A 22,169-nucleotide genomic window follows, 5' to 3' on the forward strand; every position below is an offset into this window, starting at 1 on the left:
AACCTACTGGCTAGTTTTAACTTGATTCGATGGGGCATAAAATCACAAAGGCATCACATTCCTCAAGGTAGCACTAAGACAGACAGAACAAGGACACACACATACGGACAAGTACTTCCCTGCACAGTGGGGTTGAATTCTAACAGGAGCTGGGCTAGGTTTGCCTCCCAGATGCTCTGCTGCCCAAGGTAATTGCCCGATGGGTAATTATTTATGTCAGGGACTATCCAGTTTCTGCATCTGCCACGGAGAATTTACATTACTTTCTATTTCATGGCCTACCACATAAACCATAGCCATTTCCCAACTAAGCCCACTTTTTGTCAGCCTCAGTATCATGCTCCTAAGAATCACAGAAACTCTGATTCTGTGATTCTTGGGAAACAACTCGCCCCAGGACACATTTTTATGTGCATTCCCTACATTTTTCTTAATTTCATATTCCTTTTGATCACTGCTTCAGTTGGACCTGAGAGACTACACAAGTCTCTTGTTATTTCTTGTCCAAACATCTCGCTGATCACCTTTACTGCCTGGGTTTTGGAGACTTTGCTGCCGTCAGCTACAGGGCTGAAATTTCCCTTTGCGCAAAGCCAAGCCTGACCGCAGCGTGATGGTGGCCATCTGCGGCCTGCCCAGGGCAGCCATGGCACCGCAGCCGTGCCTGGCGGGACAGTCCCTAGTCGCTGGGGCTGTACTGGCCACTCATAGGACATTTCACAACCAGGACAAGTGTAAAAACCACACAGGACTCCCAGAATGAGCATCCAGTGCTGACCAGCCACGTGGTGCATTTCCTTCCCATGAAATGAAGGGTCTCCTGGAAACCGAAAGTCCTTTCTCCCTAACACTGATGTCTCCAGAAGAGCTGCTTTGGCTCAGGAGTACCTGAGCTGGACACTGGCTGGAACCTGGGTGAGTATCTGGGGCAAGTATCACCACGTTTGCTATGCTCCCTCTTCCTGAAGCATCTGCTGTTTGGTGCAGAGATGAGTCAAGGCAGACCTTTGGTCTGACCCAGTCCTGCTGCTCTTCTGCACTAATTACTTCTGCAGTCATGCCCTGTCTGCTTAGGCTTGAGCAGCAGGACGCATCCTGCAGGATTCCTGTTGTTTCCTCTTGGTCATGGTGTTCCTAATGAAATCATTACCTTATCTACCATCAGATGATTCCCCCATCACTTGGGACCCAGCTCCACGTTTTCACTCTGGTGCAGATTTTCATGCCCTTCAAAGAGCCGTTCCCTATTCTGAGCACTGCCCACATGCAGTCTGTTTGGTGAGCCTTTATCCTGCTCCACAGGAATAATTTCCTTTTCCTTTACAGCTTGCTCATCCAGGTTGGGTGCCAGAGTATTTTACTTAACATGTCTTGTTTGCATCCTTTTCCTCAGCCTGGCAGCTGGCATCTGATGAACTACCTGTGGCAGGAAGGAACACGCTATAATAATCAGAGGAGAAATCTGGAGGGCTCTGGTTCGCTCCTCCTCAGAGGCAGATGCCCATATCCCTTGCACATTAATCATAACACAGGGCCGGCACATACAGATGTTCTCCAGCCATTGCTGGCAAACTTCAACCCCTGGCCATGGAAGCTCGCTTCCCCTGGAGATCCTGGCACGCCGGACGGACTGGAAGGAGCATGAAGATAATAATCCCCCTCCACACGCAAAGAGGAAAAGAGAAGGGGAGGAGAAGACCATACTCTTCTCCTTGTTTGCCTCTACCTGAAAACTGGCAAGGATGAAAGTGCTCCACATGCAGCTCACACCTGCCTGTGCTGCTGCCCACACGGGCAAGCCCTCTGGGGAGGAGCACGCCGGCGAGTGCCAAGCAGCCTCCGCAGCCCCCAGCGCTGCTGGCCTCGGCCCAGCACTTCTCCCACTCCCTCCACCCCTCCAGACCCCCGTCACCACCATGCAGCTGCGGTGCTGTGGCAATGAACCCTTGGCAGAGCAAGCCCTCCTCTTCTGGATGGTTCAACTCCCCAAGGATGCTCAGTTCTGGCTTGAAAATTTAGAAGAGGAGGAACTCTTGTGGAAAGGAGCTGTGATGGGAAGCCGGGGTACACATTTCTGCTCCAGCTGCACCAGCAACCAGCACCCCTTCCACAGTCATTGCCGGGTAGAAGGGCCAAGCTCCGGGCTCTGCTGATGGCTCCCCTTTTCCTCCGTGCTGGAGCCATGGCTGGCTTTCCCTGCGTTTTGCCTCCAGCCGTACCTTTAACATGTGTGGGCAAACCCAGGCTCTTGAATGCAATTCGGTTCAAGGCAAAGGTGTCGGGGCACGTTCCGCTTGGGAGAGGAGGAATGGTTGAACTGCTGGGGAAAGGCCAGCCTTGGGCTGCCAAAGCTGGGAGAGGCCTGGCTTCCCAATTTGGCCCCGTCTGGGGAGGCTTGTGAGCAGACCCAGGGAGGAGCCAGCGAGGGATTGTCTGTGCCTGGCACGCACAGGGACAGAGGGAGCAAGGTGGGGATGAGGCAAGACCTTTGCTGCAAAATGTTCTTTCTACAAGGGTGCCGAAAGATCTGCAAAAAGAGCGAGTGAGCCTGCCTTGCCATCCCTGCAGCTGCTTCTTTGTAAATGTCTCCTCTTTCCTTCCAGGTGGGAGAGCGAAGATCTTCTCCTTCTGCGCAGACAGAGCGGAGATTCCATGGCAGAGTTGTGCTTAACACACGCGTGTGCACATACACACACACACACACACAGAGGGTTTCTTGGGTTATCTGTCAAGTTTCCTCTTCTCCTTCCTTCTTCTGCTCCCTCTCTTGCTTTCCCCTGGCCTCAGCTCATCTTTTGCACAGCCCCTTCCATCCCAGTTGCTGTGACACCACAGTAAAGCTGAATCCAGGCGATTGTGACTCTTCCCGGCTCCACGCCAGCCCCACGACAACCCACGGGCACCTCCCCACCAGCCCCGCAGAGGAGAGGAGCTGGGCTTGTGAACCCGAGCCACAACCTTGCAGGTGCCTCTGTATGGGAATCATCTGTTCGGACCCTGCTGCCAACCAAAACCCATGCCCATTTCCACACACCCTCCTCGCCCTCTCTCCCCTCCGTCCCGCGGAGCCGGCTGCAAGGGCTCAGGGAGGCAGCTGCCTCCCCGTCTGCCGGAGAACTCCTCCGAGTGCCCCAGGCCCTGTGGGGTTGGACACACATCTCCCCTGCCCATTTCCCAGCCTGTCTCCTTCAGAGCCTACAAGGCTTCCCAGGAAATGCTGGAAGGCATTTTCTGCCTTTCTGCTGTGATTTCCGGGAGCCAGAGCAACCTCCCCTGTATCTCCAGATCTAAATCACCAGAGATGTGCCACAGCCAGGAGCCACCCCAGCTCTACCCCCATCTCTCTGGAGTGAAGTCAACCTTCCCCCAGAGCTAAACAGGAGGCTCTGCTTCCCACCTCTTTGGCAAGCCCGTTGCTCACCCACAGGCTAATGTCATCCTCCTTTCTCCCAGCCCCATCAGTCTCTCCTTCCCCGCTCAGTCACAGGTGCTGGGATGGAGCTGGCGCTGATCTCTTGGGACTTTCTCCTACCAGAAGCCTGCCTGTGACCTCTCCCTAGAGACCTGCAGAGAGGAAGGGTGAAAAACATGAGCACAAATTGAAGGGTCTCAGCTGGTCGCCTGAATCGATTCATATGCAGGGACCCCAGGAATGGGATTAGCTGTGGGGTCAGAGCCCTTATCCAAGTACTTTTAGTTTGATCCCGAGTTCCCTTAGAAGAGATGGGTGGATTTCTTGCAGATTATTTAGGGGACCAGAAGTAGCCTGGCAACAAAAATTTTTCTTCCTTGCAGGACCCAGAATTAAGTAGTGAAATGACGATCACACAGGCGATCATTAGCAGAAAAAAAAAATATAAAAAAAATTCAAGGCCTCCCAGTGTCTTTTACTCATTTCTAGTTTTGCTCATGTTGCCCATTTCCAGTGCCCACCCCCCCCTCCTGCCATTTCTCCTGACCCTGGTGAAGACAAGAGTCATTCCAGCACGTGGAAGCATTGACTGACCAAGTTCTTCATCCTTTTATTTACTTTCTTATCGACCAACAAGTGGCCAGGCTTCGATTCTCTGAAGAATCAGCCCTTTGGTGTTCTTGGAGACTCATCTACAGTGATAATCAAGCACAGATGCCCTCAGCAGGGTTGAGCCGTTTGCGGGAGGGAGTGCTGATTTCTTGGTGGGAATCCGATGAATGATCTCATCCTAGAAAGGAAGCCAGAAATCACCGTCTCCACTGGGCAAATCACGGTGTTTTCTGTCAACTGCACAGACAACCCCGTGCTCTCTGCAGATGGCCTGTGGTGCCTCTCCACCGCTCAGTCCTACCAACACCTCCACCTCCACATTCTTCAGCTTTGATTTCTTGGCAGGAGTAGTCGGGATTGCTGTCACCACTGTGACAGAGCCACTGTACCACCAAACATCAACTGGACATCAGACAAGCTGGCCAAAGAGTAGAAGAAAACCAGTTCAATGTTGGAGTAGTAATACACACCTCAAAGAGGGTGGCACAAGCAAGCGGTCTGACTGACAAGGACTGGATTGGCATGTGTGATGTGGTAGGAACTGCTGGGCTAGAGGCAGATCGTGTCATCTCAGCTTCAGCCCCATCCCTGTGCTGTCCCTTCCCCATTTCCCTGCCCTCATGGTGGTAGGACAGCCTAGCCATCACCCACATAGCCGGGTGCTGTTCTGCACCCCAGGTATTGTCCCAGTCATCCCTTCTTTCCTTAGCCATGGGACTATCAATAAGACTTTCCTGTTGCCTGCTAAGGTGGTAGCACATCAATGGGAGCATGCTGAGGTACCATGTCCCTCATGAAGCCAACTGTCCTCAACACATCCCTTCTCAGCCCTTTGGAATGAGGGCAGCAATGCAATGACTGATCTTCCCTGTGCACCAGGCACTGTTTTAGTTTCTCACCTGAGTCCCATCCTGCCCCCAAGAGCATGCCTGTCTGCCTCCCAGCTGTGTTTTCCGAAGAGGAGCTTTAAATCTTGTTGATGAAACTTAGGAGCCATCAGGTCTTACAATGGTCACCCAGCCTCCATCACACTGCAGCCACAGCTCTGCTTTACACCAAGCCCTCAACCTTTTGCTTGCTGACACAGCCTGTTGACCTCCTGGAAGCAGTGAGGGAGTGAGTGACTGACCTGCCATGGTCATGGAGAGGGTAGGGAAGAGATGCGATTTCTGCATGTCCACAGACATCCATTGCAACGCTGCCACTGCCAGCAGGTCAGAGGCCCAAACCGGTTGGGAAGAGATCGCTCCTCAAGGTTCCTCCCCAGTCATCCACCTGGGAACACCCTGCAGCAGGGGGGCTCTGTGGTGGAGTGGAGCCTTCCTGGCCCTGGCCCACCTGCCTCTCACACTTGTTCATCCTCCTAGAGAGATCTCTTCTTTGTTCTGTGAATCCTTGTGACCTCTTTTTCCACCTTCCTCTTTTTGTCTCAATCCAGTCCTCCAGAGCTCTAGCTCTTCCTTCCAGACTCTGTCCCACATTCTCTGTTTTTCTTCTCTGTTCCAGTGCCTTTTGCCACAGCCACCCATTTCACACATCTCATCTAATTATTTTTGCTCCATTTCTCTGCCACTCACAGGCATATCCCTCACCAGCTCCATTTCCCTTTCCAGTTCCACCCAAAAACCACCTCCACCCCCTTTCTGTCTGCTCCCAGCTGCACTCTCTGCCCACCTCCACCCACAGCTTCCGACAGCACTGCCTGCCTCACAGGTGGCTTTCCAGGCTCACATTCATCCCTCCCATCTTCAGGATCTCCAGGAAGGCGTGGAGCCACCAGAACAGGTCTACCCCTTCGGAGAGAGATCAGCCTGCCCAAGATCCCCTTCCATGACTGTAAGAGCCAGCCAAAGAGGTGAGGTACTTGAGATGGGTGCCTCCCTTCGGTGGGAGGAATTGGGGTCCACAGGCAATGGCTTTTTGTCTCCTGGGCTGAAAAGCCCTGCGGGACTTCCTTCTCTCCCTGCCTATCAGCCACTCTTTCCAGAGAGACCAAGGTACCCTCTGCCAAATGCAGTGCAGGTCCTTCTCTTTGTTTCTATTCCAAACCTTTGCAATGCCTTTGTTCACTGCAGATTTCAAATTGCTGAAAGATTTATAAGACCGCACCAAATCACAAGATGTAACGCCCAAACGGGGCTTTAATTATCATCACAAAGGTATTAAGCGTACATCCAAAAAGAGAGGGGGACTGCTCATCTCTCCGTGGGTATAATTCCCTGTTGATGTGTTTGGGTACATCTCTTCCCCCCACCCCACATATTTGTATACCAGTGCATGAAATCATCTTTGAAGGCTTTACAAGAATGTGTAATCTCCCTCTTTTATGTGCTTCCATATCTTTTCTGATCTCGATTTGCAGGAGTACTCCCCCTTAGTCATGTTCATACTATGCCATGAAAGGCATTTATGCTCATACATGGAGAAGAACGCAAACTGGTGTTTACTAACTCAGGATGTATTTCCACATAAATACATTCTGCATAAACTTCTGCTTTAGCACCTTGCAAAGACGTTTTGACATATGTGTGTGCTTGTGTATTTATTCTAGGTGCCTAAACACACTCATTCTGTACATGCACAACTTTGTCACTGCTTTCTCTACCGTCGGTGTCATATGCTTGGACCAGTAGTGTTCCCCTGCCCACCGATAGCAGATGCCTAAGCCCGTGCATGCTGGCTGCCTAACAGAAGAGAAAGCAGCAAAGTGAAGTCCTGGTGTATTTTCCGGGTCACTCGTTTTATTTACACCACCTACCCTAGGTTAACACAAGATGCCCAACCAGCTTTGAAGGCAATCCCTTGATCCTGAAACCACCCAAACGCCTATGTTCTTTCCCTTGGAATTAACTCTGCCTTCAGAATTGGCTCTCCTCAAAAGCCCTGGCAGAGAGCAGACTTTCCCCCAACGTCATTTGACTGTCTCCTGAGCCTCACACAGGTCCACGTCTCCCCAAGAATAAAACCTTCCTCGCACGCTCAGAAAGGTTGACTGTTCTGTGTAACCACCTGCTGTCACTTTGCCTTTACACTCTGTGCAGCCCATACATGCATAACTCCACAGCAGAAAAAGACTTTGGCCGGGTACATCCACGGCAAGAGTTTACAGGGTATTTGTCCATCTGGTGCTCACGTGCCTGCTGAAAACCCATGCTCTAATTGCCTTGCAAACGCCGCTCCATTCCTGTACAAGCAAGAGCAAGCTGTGTCCATGCTGTTTGTGTTTCTGTGTTCCCTACAGCCTTTCTGTCCTCTGTTAGGTTTGGGCAGAAATACTTTGGAAATTATAAACCACAAGGTAACATAGAGGGCCCTTTCAGTGCTGCTGGCAGTCAGATAAGAGGCTTTCTTTTCCCTGTCCTTAATGATCTCAGGCATTTGGAGAAAGGAGATAAATCAGAGATATCAGAGCTCATAAGGACCCACGTATTCTCCTGTTCTCCCAGCAAACAAAGAGCAGAAGAATTTCAAATCCTGTAGCCGAGAAGCAAAGGGTGCCCCCCTGTGCTGGGGGACGGACGTCCGTGCCCACACGCTATGCTGAATACGCCAGACTATGTTCAGCCAGGGCTTCAGAGCTGAGCCTGGCTGGCCGGCTACTGCAGAAAGCCTCCTGGCCTGCCTTGCTCTCTGCCAGCACCGCAAGCTTTGGCTCATTGCACGTGGTTTTGGGAACTAGGGCCTGTCCCTCAATTCACACCGGCCTTGGCCCAAAGCACCTGCCCTGATGGGCGTCCTGCTTCCCAGGATTGACGACCGGATCCGCAGTGCCTGCCCGGCACAGTCATCAAGGACCTGGTTTACCCCTGAAACCACATCTGCGCACCCAGAGGGGAGCGTACCCCAGCAGGTAACTTCTGTCCACATTAAGCCCCTTGGACTTAGTGGTTTAAAGCAATCAGGGCCCTCGGGGATGCAGGCAAAATAAGTGGTGAGCTGATGGCTCTTCCCCTCACCGAGGGTTTAGTCACAGTCAGCGATGCCTCACAGGTCCCAGCTTTCCTCGCTTCCAGGAGATGAAAAGGCTGATCTGCTCTGGGACAAATTCCCGAGGGCATAGAGAAAACTTCACAAAGCTGGGGTGCTCGGCTCTCCCTCTTCCAGCTCTGAGAACCCCTGGGCTTGCCCATACCCCAGCCCAGGGAGCTTGCTCAGGTGCCTGCAGACACAGAGCCCAGCTCCACTGCGCTTCCACGTGCCGCTCTGCTGCCCTTTCTGCCACAGAGGTGCGTTCACCCCTAATCCCTTTGTAATTTCTCCCGGTAATACAGAGTTCTGATTTTGAAAGGGAAATCCTTTCCGAGTGCCTAACAAAGCCATGCCCCATAATATTCTACTCATTTGGGAATCCCGCATGTTGCTGAAGCTGGTACTACGATGGGCTGTGCTAAGGACTGGCAGGGAGCGCACGGTACTGCCTAAAGTAGAATTTCTCCTATAAGCAGCTTAGGGAGTGTTAAGAGGACCATAATAGCAATCTGGGCCTGTTTAAGGATCAGCCAGCACTGATCTACATCTGAACACCTCCTGTTGCCTACACCTACCCAGCAGCAGCGAGCAGCAGAGCCAAAGCGCATTGACACGACGGGGTGTGTTCCCAGCTGCAGCCAGTCAGGGCTCCTTGCACCCTGGGGCTGTAAGCACGAGGTACTCCAGGCTTAAAACTGGATGAAAAACCTGGCCGCGAGCTTATCTGAGAGCAGTCCTACGTCTGCTGATGGGACAGCCGCAGATCCTGTGCCCTCGCACAGCTCCAAGCGATGCTAAATGACGGGACAAGGGGTGGCTGGTGGACTGAGGACGGGCACCTCCACCAGCAGCGTGTCACGTAGCCAGGCACAACCTTCCCTTCTGCACTGACAGCCGTGCAAAGGACACAGGGTACAGGATCCCCTGTGCCTAGAGCAAGACGTGGCACTAAGGAGCACCGTGTGTCCTGCGTTGTGCTCCCACAGCATTGCCCAAGCGGGACTCTCAGCCAAGCAGTGCCGCAGCCGAGGCACTGGGACACCCGAAGAATTACCCCTCCCTGGTTGTGCAACATCTGCGTGATTTGTATAACAGAAAACTATTGCCCAACAATCATATTTAGGCTACTCACAGTCATCCTATGTACACATATGCCAAACCGTGTCAGCATTGGCCAATATATATTAGAAGATCTCAACCATCCATCTGCCTGCCTGCATGGCTGCAAAGTTTGTGGTGAATTAACCAGAAAGCTGGGTTTCACCATGGTCAATGAAGGAACTGGTTGTTTCTCAATTCCTGCTCTCCTGGTGCTTGGAATTCCTCATTTCATGGACTTCAGCCCTCTGATTTGATACCCAGGACATCCAAGCTGTTTGCCTGCAGCACAGATCGATACGTGTTCAATAAAGATGTAATTTACATCTTTACCAAAGACAAGTTCAGACACTGGTGTTGAGGAATAACCTCATGCTCTGAGGATGCATGTGACCCTAGCAGGGTACCTGATTTATCATGAGAGCAAACCCCGGATCTTGTCCTCCTTTCCTTTCCATGTCAGCATGTCCCCAGAATTACCTATTCTCCATTAAAAGAAACAAACAGCAAGAAAACGCAGCTGAAAGGAGATGCTCTCCAGGTACCAGGCAAAGCTTGTCAGAAAGAAGGCGGAATGACCCCAGTGGTCATCTCAGCCACCTGAAGCACAGACACCCTCTCCAGAGCTCTGGAGGGGCTCTTAGTGTAAGATCTTAGGTTAGTTCCCAGTTAAAAGCCACCTGATACCTGATGACCTCTCCTAAATCTCAGCGGTAAACCTCCACCCTCAGCCCAGCTGGGGTAGCGATGGTGCACAGCGATGGTGCACAGCGTTCACTTTTTAGTACAGCATGGGGCCGCATGGAGCTAGACCCTCCCTATACAACCATGGACAGAAAAGGCCCACCAGAGCCTGGAGGAGGAGGAGATGCTGATTGAGAAGATAATTTAAGCCAACATACCAGCCGAGGCTCTAAACCTCAGCCCAGGGTGCTCCGGAACCCAGGGAGACAAAGCCTCGTACTAATGCACAGAGCGGGGCGATGCAGGCTCTACAGCAGATCTTTCTTCAGGCAAGTCGTTAGATGTCCGGGAAATAAAACCCAATGAGAGCTTCGCTCTGGGTGGCACCCACAGGAGATAATTGCTGCTGGATAATTGCCTGGGGCTAAGGAGAAGTTCCTGAGCTGCTCCCCAGGTACCCCCGGCTCCTTTACATCCACGTCTCCCCCTTCCAAACTTCACCAGGGGAAATTCAGACAGATTGTGCAATCATTACAAGAGTGTCCAGCAGCCTCAGAGCATGATCATGCAAGATGGGTTAAATTGCCAGCAACAGGAGCCCACCGCCTGAAGGAGCCGTCCCCCATACAACCCCGCTCCCCCTCGCCTGGTGGGTCCTGCCTTTTCCCGCTTCCCCCAGACGAGTCCCGGTTTGTCCTGAGGTTTGCTTGCTCGCCTTGTTTATACGAATGATAATTTTGGATGTGGTAATGGCAGAACTGTAGCAACACGCCTCCCTCCCGGCCCCCATCCTCCATCGGTAGCGCGGGGCACAAAGCTGCATGTTGCCGTAGCCCAGCCATTTCAGGGCCCAGGAAGGACCAAGCTCCTCACAACTCAGCTCCCAGCCTCCCGGTCACATCCTCTCTTAATCCCAAATCCCATCAGCAGACCGCAGACCCCATCCTGGCCAGCACTGTGGAGTACCCATGGAAAACCTACTCACAGGCTGCCGTGCCCCCATCGCCCTCACTGCCGCAGCAGGGGTTGAACCAGCTCAAGGGCATTTCAGTGTTTTAACCTGATTTATTACACGTGTCTTCTGTGGGCCTGTCCCACACAGGTCTAATAAATCACAAACAAGATCCTCTCAGAATAATATTAATGACCGTGTTTATAGTCAGCAGTTTGCAGGAAATTCCCTACCCACACCTAACAGCGTCAGATTTGTCATTTTAACTTTCAGGGGCTGTGATTTTATTGGGACACTTGATTCCTGTGCCAGAAATAGATGAGCTGAAGGTCTCTTGCCTTGCCCCAGAGACGTGTATCTGAGATTCCTCCCCGCAGTTATTGATCGTGTGAATTACCATAGCACCTCACAGCCCTCATCCTGGGACACCCCAGCCCCAGCCGCGTGAATGTGCACGTGTCTGCCAGCAGTAACAGCACGAAGAAGGTGCCTGAAGGATGGCGACACCAGCAGGGGGGAGGCTGGGAGCCCTCTTCCCAAGCCCAGGGGGCAACAGCCTACTGCTTGAGATCAGATAAGGGATCATGGAATCATAGAATCATGCTTGGCCATGCTTGGCCAGGTGGGATAAGCCATGATGCGTCTTGAAAACGAAGGCAATGAGCCGAGTCTGATGTGACACAGGGTGGGGGGGACACAGGCGACCGCATCAACACTGGCCTTTAGGGACCTGTTTCCAGATCAGACACAGCTTTGCTGTTGTCCAGGTCACTCCTTGGGCAGACTGAATGGAGCCAGCAGCGAGGCCCAGCGATACCGGCCGATATTCCTACTGGAAAACTCAAGTCAGACCCACAGCCAGGCACGGAGCCTGGCAGGCACCTCAGAGCACAACCCATGGGATAACCATGCATCTATCAACCCATTGGCGGGCTGACTGTGCTCCCTGACACCCGGGTCCGTGTTCTGGTCCTGCCCTTTCTCCGAGTGCTCCCAGGCTGCATCCACAGCTCCCCGGGGCAGGAGGCTGCTCAATGACTGGCCATAAGGCTGCTCCGACCTGATCGGGACACATTTTTGCAAATCCCATCTAAAGAGACGCTCACCAGACTCATCCATCACACCAGCTTTTTGGGGAGCCCAAAGCAGCTTTGCCCTCAGCTCCCAGCTCCAGGACTTGGGAGTGCAAAAATGATTTTGCTCCAAGTGAGTAATGCTCGCCGTGCTACAGAGTGCACCAAAACAGACAGGTCAAAGAGGAAAACTCATCAAGTGGCTTTCTTCTAAAACTGGTGTCATTGCCACAACTTATATTTATTCTCGTAGTTCTTAAATTAGATGCCCTTAACTGCTCCGGGCCAGTGTACAGCAAATGCAGATCACAGCAAATGAAATAATACAGCCAAAAGAACACAACGAAAACTCACTCCCTCCGCTCAAAATGCCACCCACTGCCTGTTGGAGATGACAGCTGAGCAGGCAGGATGGCCCCGTACCAGCTCCCCTGCTTGCAAAATCCCCAGCCTCCAGCTCCAGAGAGCGGCTGTGGGAATGGGCAGAGAGATCAGCCCGGCATCAGCTCCACGCATGACAAAGCGGACATCCTCTCTCTGCGGTGGCCATGTCCCAGCTTGCCTGAAGCATCAGCAGAGAACAAGCCACCGGGCTGGAGACGAGCTGCAGCCCATGCAGTCGGAGCAGGGCAAGCACCGGCTGCTCTCCGCTCCAGGAGGACAGATGCTGGGGTGGCCTGCAAGTCTATACAGGAGCAACCAAATGCTACATCTCCACTTGACTCTTCTTCCTCTGCCACCCAAAACCCGAGCGTTGCATTGCAAAGCGGCCCCGGTCCCAAGCGCAGGAGGAAGGTTTCCCTGCCAGTGAATTCCCAGCCGCGTTCCCCTTCTCCTCTCCTCCCGTTCCCCTTCCTGCGCGCAGCAGGCAGGGCTGGGTAAGCCACTCCTGGGTGATTCACTCCCCACCAGGCAGAAATGCTTTCCTGGATACACACAGCTGGGCAGAGGGAAGAGGCTCAAGTCCTCTGATCCGAGCTGAATCACTGCGCCCCGAATGGGCTCCTGCATGCAGGGACACGGCTCCCACAGAGGTCGCAGCAAGGTGAGTGTTGCAACAGTATGTGTGACTCACCGGCAGAGAAAAATGCAATTTGGGGTAGGAATCGGGAATGCGAGGAGGAGAGCAACCCGCTGGGGCACAAACCCAGGGTGCAAGTCATGGAAACACCCAGGTCTGTCTCAGGTGAGCCCCTGGCCCAGGTTGCCCAGAGAAGCTGTGGCTGCCCCATCCCTGGAGGGGTTCAAGGCCAGGTTGGATGGGGCTTGGAGCAACCTGGGCTGGTGGGAGGTGTCCCTGCCCAGGGCAGGGGGGTGAGACTAGATGGTGTTTAAGGTCCCTTCCAACCCAAACCATTCTATGATACTATGAAGTGGAGACCAAACTTGTGCAGAGCGGTGCAAAAGTGTGGGAAACGGCATCGAGTGAGTGAGCCCACCCTGGGAGCCACGGGCACCTCGTTACGCTGATGAGGCTGGCGCATCCCAGCTCCAGCTGAGCACAAGTGGGAAAAGATCCTCATCCAGCCACAGCGCTGGGAGCTTTTTTTTCTCTTTCAGGACAGGATCTACCCACAGGAGTCCCCACATGTACAGGACGGTTCACCTAAGGTTTGGGCTGGATGACGCCAGGGTGCATCTTGCTGAACTGTGCTGCGGAGCCGGGCTCTGGCAGAGATGCACCCACGCCAGACAGTGGCACTGGGCGGGCTCAGGGCAAACCAGCCACGCCACGTTTTTCTTCTCCTCCCCTTCACAGTCCCTGGGGCGGCAAGGGCAAGACCTGCACCCATGCCCCAGCTGCGAGCCAATGTCCCCAGCACCCAGATGCCTCCATGGGCACTGTTTTGGGTAATTCCAGTTGCATGCCCTACACCTGCCCTACAGGGTAACAGACTTTTTCCCACACCCGTGTTTTCTTGCTTGTCCCTGAAGGCAAGGCAGCCTTGATCAGCATTTCCATTTTGTGTTGCAACAAGACACAAGCTCCCTGAAGTCAGCTGCCCCAACAGCTTTGCCAGGGGCAGCAGGAAAAATGGGCAGAGGTTCTCAGTAAGGTAACCAGGCTTTCTTAATCCCTGCTAGGAAATGCATGTCCCTAGTCTGGGACACAGCCTGGTCCCTATTTCCAGCTGGCTGCAGCCGAGGGGAAGGTCAATTTGATGGGAGCATCAATGCCGAGATGACAAGAGTCATGATGGAGAGCTGGCAGGGCGTCCTCCCGCACCCCTGTGAGCCAGCTGGATTACTTCCCGGGGACTACAGAGGAAGGGAAAGAGGGTGCCCATGAGTCATTCACACCCAGGTGAGCAGCAGGGGCTGCCCCGTCTCCCTCTAGTTACTGCTGTCCTCAGAAGATTTCAGGTTAATTAGGCTGGATGGTTAACTCAGGCTGCAGCGCCTCTGGTCCACGGGGCCCTAGGACTTATTCTCCCCGAGGGCAGAGCCCACAGCAGTCATGGAGCGATTGAGCAGGAGTGTCCCCAGACGGGTGGGAGCGCCCACGTGTATGACAACAGCATGTCAGAGCAGGGGTATGGAGCCAGAGCCCTGTTGTGCAGGATGCTGTACAAAATGGAGAAGGACAAAAAAAAATTTAAAAAAAAATATATATCTATCTATATAAATAAACCAGGCGCATCTCCACTGGGAATTTCTGAAAAAAAAAAAAAATAATCATCACCCTTTGGGATGCAAAGCAGCTAGGCCTGGAGAGCAGCTAAGCATCGTTATTAAATAAATTAATTAGCTCAGCAGAGCCCGCCAGGTACTGAACACTTTCCACTTCCAAGCAGGTAAATGAGTCCGTGGGAACAGAGGCTGCTCCACGCTTGCTTGGCAGCGCCGGCTGCATTTTCATGGTAATGCAATTTCTGCAGCTCTGCCCCTGGAAGCAGCACACTGGGGTGCTGTGTGCCCCCCCAGGAGGGGCCAGAGAGCCCCCCGACACCAGGGGCCACGGCCACCTCTCTCCGTGGGCCCTGATGCAGGAGAAGGCGCTGGTGGCAGCGGGAAGCCTGTCCCCATCGTAGCCCAGCTTTCCCCGCCGCGGGGAGCGGGGCTGGCAGCAGCAGGTCTGGAGCCAGCGCTGCGGTCGGGGGGAACCGCGAGCAGGGCCGGGAGGACGAGGTGTGCAAGGGCTGAGCATCGCCTCGGAGAGAGCAGCCCCGCGCTTTGCATCGCCAACTGCTTCTGTAGGCAGGCAGGGTGCCTTTGATCCCCTCCCCAGCCCTATCGCGCTGCCTTTACAAACCAACTTTCATCACCCTGGGGTCTGGCAGGCGCAGGCTAAGTAAACTCTCCTCTCCCGTACCTAATTGCAGCCGTCAGACGACGCTGGCAGGCACAAGCCGGGCGGGCAGCGTGTGGGGCAGGCGACAGGGCAGCGCTGCCCTCCCTGCCAGCACGGGCACGAGCTTGTCTCCGGTCCCCGATCAGGAGGAGGCGACCCAGGGACCAGGCTGTGGGTCAGAGCTTACCACGAGGAGGCAAAAGAAGTGGAAAACAGGAGCTGGGGAGGGGAGGCGGAGGGTGGAGGAGAGAAGAGGGAACTCTCCTTCCCTCCATCCTCCCCGCAGGGCAGGTCCAGCCGCGATGGCCCTTCCCACATCTCCCCCTCCAGATGGTGCGCAGCAAAAGGCGTTCAAGTCCCTGTCCTCCTGCAGCAGCTTTGCTAAAACTCTGGGGATCTCAATGGGACTTTAGAAAACCCGCTGAAAAACGGCAGCACTGCTCCAGCCTCCACTCCCAAAGCGAGTGTTCACCAGGGAAGCGGGGAGGGAGATCTCTGTTGTAAGAGGAAGTTCACAATTACAGCACAAGTCGTTACTGGAAAATAAAATTCCCTGGCACGTTGCAAATAAAATCTGAATTCCCCAGGCTGGGGTACAAGACAGCCCACAGCGTTCGTTCCAGGACCCAATTGAAAGAGAAAATGAGACGATATTTACGATGGCGGAGAAAGATAAAAGTTGGTAGGGGAAAAACTCCAGGAGGGCATTTCAAACAATGAATATTACATCCAAAACAGCACAAGATTCACTTGCAAAAAGAAGTCCCCAGCGAAGACGCGCTGCTGACAACTGCGGAAATTAAATCTCTGCGCACACACCTGTAATCTGAGCAGCACTATTGCAAACAGCTCCAGAGATCCCGATCGTGCTGTCTCTTCCTCCGCTGGGAGGAAACAGGCTTATTCAGACCCTGAGAATCTTTGAACAGCCCTAAGTTTTTGCCCGCAGGTGAGGGGCAAAAGGTGAGGGTCTACAGCCATTCTGTAGACAACATCTACGTCCAGGGCACAGGGCTGCTTGCAACCAGCCACTGCAGCACATCAGGGCCGGGGTCTCTGCCATGATTCCGACTCCGGAGTACCAATGACCCGTGAACAAGTAGTCGGTCCTTTTCCACCCCAGCAAAGGATGATGATTGAGGTTGATTCCTTATTGCACCCCGATCCCCACTCCGGATCAACCCTCCGCATCCCCCACAGGGACTCCCCTCAGAGCAGAGCCCGACTGGCCCCTCCCGAGCGCTCCTGCCTGCCCATACAGATGTGCCTGCCCATACAGATGTGCCTGCCCGTGCCAAACACATCACCCGCCCTTTCCTCCCAGCCTCCTCCAGAGCCCAGACAAGCCACAGGAGCTCTCAGATGGGCTGCAGAAGCATCTCATGTCGCCCCATAGCCAAGCGACCCGCAGATTTGCCCTGACTTGGGCAGGATTAGGCAGAGCTGCTGCTGCCAGGCAGATCCACCCGGGGAGGAATGATTATTCCAGCCAGGAGCCAAGGCTGTGAAAAGGGACATTGTTTCAAGGATGTAGCTCCAATCTGGCTTTTTTGCGAGGTGCCTGCTACCACCTGCGGTCAGTGATAAGATCAGAGAGGGACAATCAAGGGAAGAAGGGAGCGAAAGCTGGACCAGTCGGTCAAACCCAGGCTGCTCTGCAGAGGGGCTGAGCCCAGCCAGCTGCTCCCAGGGTTGTGCATTGATTTGAGGGTACCCCAGAGCCGTGTGGGGTGCTCTGCTCCCCTTTCAGACCAAACCCTGGCTTCCGAATAGCCCCTGCTATTGCTCGGGAGCCACGTGTACGCAGTCATTGCTGGAGGGAACAGGTTGCAATACCTCACTCCCCTTCCCCAGCCCATCTTGGCTTGGGATATGCTGGCAGCTGGCAAGAAGCCGTGTTGAAATGGTGACCTCAGGCTCTGCAGGAGCTTGATTTGGGAAGGCGATGTGCTCCGGGCAGCATGGCAAGCCCACACTGAGGACTGCCATGCTGTCCTGGCCTCCTCATGCACAGGCTCACTTCCCACAACCAAACCCTTTGCCGAGCCGCAAGGAGGGGGACAGAAGGCAGCCTCCAGCTCTTTCCAGCAAATAAACTGCTCAGTCTGGCGTGAGCTGATTTCAGGGGCCCTACATCAGCATCCCACATGGCTCAGCCCAAACGCAGTCCCTCAGGGCTGTTTAGCCACCAGCCTTCCCCAGGACAAGGGAATAGCCTAAAGCCAGTTTCACACGCGTGCTCCCACTGCAGAGCCCCACTCCTATTTCTCTTTGCCCTACAAGATCCTCCTTCCTCAAGGCACTTTCCTCCACGCTACAGGACAGCAAATCCCACCAAGGTGGACTTACCCTTATCTTTCTTCTTCTGCAAAGCCACCGCTCCAGCCTGGGTCACACCAAAGCACTCTCGGAGAGGTGATGGACAACCTCCTCCCCTGCCATTAACCGTAACCTCCTGCAGCTGCTCCCCTCCACTTTATCAGGCAGCAAACTCCCCATCTGTACCAGTCACCAGCACCATTTCCCCTAACCCTTTCTCTGCCAGCACAGTCCCTGCCCAGAGGCAATGGCAGGCAGGCCCACGTCAGCACGGCGTACATCAACCTGACCTCTCAACTTTGGGAACTCAAATGAAAACGGGCCTGGGAGATAAACCAGCCTCCCAGGTTTGCTTTTTAAAGCTCAATGCAAATGAGGACGGAGGACATTTTGCAAAAATCAACATTGCCTCCCGCTGCGGCGTTTCAGCTCTGTTATGAAACAAAAAGAAACCTGTGGTTTATGGGATGGCTTGGTACTGACTATATCAATGGGTCAGGAGCGTCTGTCAAACGCGCAGCCAAGTAAAGAGGTCGGAGGGTGGCTTGAGGTCTCGCAAAGGACTCGGTGCTGTCAAAGCGCTGGGGAGGGTTTGTATCTGCTGAGCAAGGAAGAGTGCCTGGGGCTGCGCTCCTGATACCCATCGGTCCCCGTGGCCGAGGTTGCTCAAGCTCCTGGGCATCGTGGCTCGCCCCACGCTGCTGGGAACGGAGCAGGAGCGCCGGGCGGAGGAGTCATGTTCGCGCCCTCAGCTCCCTCCAAAACACTCACGGATGGTTTGGAGCAGGATGCCAGAACCACCCATCATACTTCACTTTTTTTGTTTTTTCCCTTTAGCCTTTGCTATAATCCTTTAATGAATTAAGTGGAGCAATTAAGCAGGATTTTTATTTTTTTTTTAAAGTGAACACGCATGAAAATGGAGATGAGTATTTTTGCTGTTCAAACACTTAATATGATAATGAATGCAAAGCCCCTCAGCTCTAGGGATTCTCCACACCTCTCACCCAGCCCTTTTTCTGTTTATCTTTCTGGCAGACTGCCTCTCATATTTATTCTAACGAAGGTCGACCCTTCCTCTTGCTCACGCTATACTCAAAGTGCAAGCGAGAGGGGGAGGAGGGAAGGGTGGAGACTCAAAGCTGCTTCAGAGCAAAAGCCCCAACCCAACATCAACAGTGGAGAGCCCTTTCACGGTAGAAAATGGGGAAACCTCCTTTCTGGGGCAATTCAGAGGGCACCACGACCTCAGGGCAGAGTCAGCATCATGAGCAAAGCCCTGGCACCGTGGGGCTGCTCTGCAGTCCTCTCAGGGCCATGTTGCCTGGTGCTACAGGCAAAGAAGAGGAACCTTCATCCTCTTCCCACGCATGGCCCCATTGCACCCATCTTTCACAGGTTCAAGGCAAATCAGGAAAGCCCTGTTTAGAGGGGATGCTGAAGAGACTCTGTGTTTGCTATCCAGTAACGTATCCAGCCTTCGTCTCAAGTGGCTGAGTTGATTCCTCATGCCCAGCTCACTGGGGAAGGATCTGCTGCACAGGGTGACAAGGTAAGGACCTTCGCCATCACTGACAAGAGGAGGCTGGGCAGGCTCGCCTTCCCAAGGCAGCCCTTTGGTAGCCTGTAACTTCTGACCCCATCAAACCTCCTAGTCCTCAGGCCCCTTCTCCATTCCTCTGTTCTCCCACCTAACCCGTCTTTGGCTTAAAAAATTTGTAAGCATAGTTGAACGTCTCTGTGCCTCAGTTTCCCCACCCATGAAAAGGAGGTTAACAGATCCCCCTGCCTCCCTTGGAGGAGGTAGGCACTGGGAGATGACAAACATCTGGGAGATGACAAACATCTGGGAGATGTCACAGGCCCAGGTCAACACCGAGAGGTGCCCTGCCCCTCCTGCTCCCTCACAAGTGTTTTACCCCTCACCAAGAAGACTGCCAGCCCTACAGCTGTCCTCATCCCCCTGCCCCAGAAACCATGGGAAGGAGCCCAGGAATGAGAAAAACCAACAGCACAAGGAAACCACAGGGACATTTCTCTGAATGCTTGGGCAAAGCGTTTCAAAGATGGGCAAAGTCTTACCTGTAACTCCCACGGGCAGTTAGCAAATGTGGCTCGCTGGAAAGCAGGCAGTGGGTCACCGGTGAGTCCCAAACAGACTGTCCCCGCTGGGCTGGATGGTCTCCTTTGGCACTAAGATTTGCTGATTGGGTCGGGGAAATGCCTCTGCAACCCACAGTTCTCTCATTTTTCACTCTTTTTTTTTTTTTCTTTATAAAAAAAACCCACCTTCTTCCTGTTTTGATCAAAATGCATTTCCTGACACAAAAAGGTCTTGGTAAACGTTCCCTGACTCATCGAATTGGCCAAACAGATCTTCTGCCTCCTCAGGAACTGGACCATCCTGTTTGCGGGTGCAACAGCCGCCCCCAGCTGTGTGCCGAGGGCTGAGGAAGGCCGTTCCCATTGCAAAACACTCCCTGCCAGATGTGGGCAAGCCTTCCCCCACATCTGGACAGCAGTCAGCCATTTTGATTTCCTCTCTCAGTTGTTTGTTGCCTTGTCCTGGAGCAGGACAAGCCTTGGAGATGACGCTCTTGGCCCATTTCTGCAGAGCAGTCTACCAGCTTTTTGTCTGTAGGACCATGGTTTTGTAAACCTGGAAGGAAGGTACTAACAGCCGCGGAAAAGTAGCTTCACTTCTGGGAAAGAAGTTTTTATCCCCTCCTTTGATACCCTAGGAGAAATCGGTGGGGGTTGGGACACTGGATTTGTTCAGTAGCACAAGTTCACAGATTTGGGTGACTGCTACTGCGTCCATTGGTGGCCACCAACCTTTACAACATGGCTGAGACCCTACTTTTCTCCGCATCAACGCACAAAGAGTGCTGCATAGGTTGGAAAGGCTGCAGTGATCATGGCCAAACATAACAGTCAATAAAGCTGATGACCCTTGCTTGATTGTCCAGTTCAGCCAAAGCAAACACTTTTCCCCTTGGGCAGCTGTGCAAGACGCTTCAGAAATGAGGGAAATTGCTCCCCCAACGTCCCTGGGAAATCTCAGGGACACACCATCCATCAATATTTTGCAGTGTGAGACAACAGCAACATCTCCTGCTACACTGGTACAAGCCCAGACACTGTGCTCTGGCTTCCTGTAAACAAGAACTGTTTAGCTCTAAATTCTTCTTTTGGCTCAGGCTCCCCTGGTTCAGGGAGGATGGTATCGAGATAATCATCACGGGGATTGTATTCCTGGTACAAGGCTCCATTGCACAATGGCACCTCTTTATAATGCCCTTGGAGCAAGGAAGTTCCAAGCTGGCTTCTCCGCCAGGCATGACTGGGCGTCAGGTCTCAGCACCAAGCCGAAGGAGAAGTGGTAGACAGTGAGGATCTGAAAGGGGAGAAGAAAAATCTGGGGTTGAGGCAACTGATTAACAGAGAAACATTTACAGACTGCCATGCAAAGGAGAAAAGGGGACAAAGGATCTGGGCTGGAGTAGGACAGAATTTTTTTCCCAAAGCAAGACATAGCAGGAGAGGAGCAGTCTTTCCTAGGGAAAAGAGTTGGTGGCCCCGGATTTTTCAGGCCAGACCAGAACAAACACAAATAATTTCCTTACTTGAAAATTAACCTCCACTTTGAAAGGGTTTCTGCTTGAGCTGGGCAAAATGGAGACCTCTGAGTGCAGCAAGAGAGCGGGCAGTCATAGAATCATAGAATCGTAGGGTTAGAAGGGACCTCTGGAGATCACCCAGTCCCACCCCCTGCCAGAGCAGGGTCACCCAGAGCAGGTGGCACAGGAACACGTCCAGGCGGGTTTGGAATGTCTCCAGAGATGGAGACTCCACCACCTCTCTGGGCAGCCTGTTCCAGGGCTCTGCCACCCTCAAAGGAAAGAAGTTCCCCCTCATGTTTAGGTGGAACTTCCTATGCTCAAGTTTGTGCCCATTACCTCTTGTCCTGTCCCCGGGCACCACTGAAAAGAGCCTGGCCCCATCCTCCTGACACCCACCCTTTAAGTATTTATAAGTGTTGATAAGATCCCCCCTCAGCCATCTTTTTTCCAGACTGAAGAGACCCAAATCCCTCAGCTGTTCTTCATAAGAGAGGTGTTCCAGTCCCCTCATCATCTTCATAGCCCTTTGCTGCACCCTCTCCAGCAGTTCCCTGTCCTTCTTGAACCGGGGAGCCCAGCACTGGACACAGTGCTCCGGGTGCGGCCTCACCAGGGCAGAGTAGAGGGGGAGGACGACCTCCCTCGACCTGCTGGCCACACTCTTCTTGATGCACCCCAAGTGCAATCCCTGCTCTGCCCGTGCAATCCCCAACACGCGATCCAGTGCACTGGGCTAACGTCGGACACCCAGTCTAAGCGAGTTGTGCTGGGCCAGTGAGGGGAGAGAGGCATCTTCTGGGAACAGCTCATTCCCCCTGGACAGACACCTGAATTTAAGGGGTTGTAATTTAACTTCTCGTCCCTGCTCTGCCCTTCAGATAAATTAACTCGCTGTCCTCTTCCCCCACCCAACCACTTCCCATGGTCTCCCCACCACCCATCTTCACTGCCACCTTCACCAGCCTCTGCACGAACACCAAGCTGAAGCCTGCTTTCTCAGACAGGATGATGGAAAAGCATGTCTGCTTTAATCCATCCACCACAGCCCTGCTCCTTCCTGAGAAACAGTTCCACGAGGAGGGACTTGCTGGGGTCCTGCCTTGGCTGGAAGCCACCATGCCTTGAGGTGCACGGT

This window comes from Rissa tridactyla, chromosome 11 (genome assembly GCF_028500815.1).
Source record: "Rissa tridactyla isolate bRisTri1 chromosome 11, bRisTri1.patW.cur.20221130, whole genome shotgun sequence".
In the NCBI taxonomy this organism is placed as follows: Eukaryota; Metazoa; Chordata; class Aves; order Charadriiformes; family Laridae; genus Rissa; species Rissa tridactyla.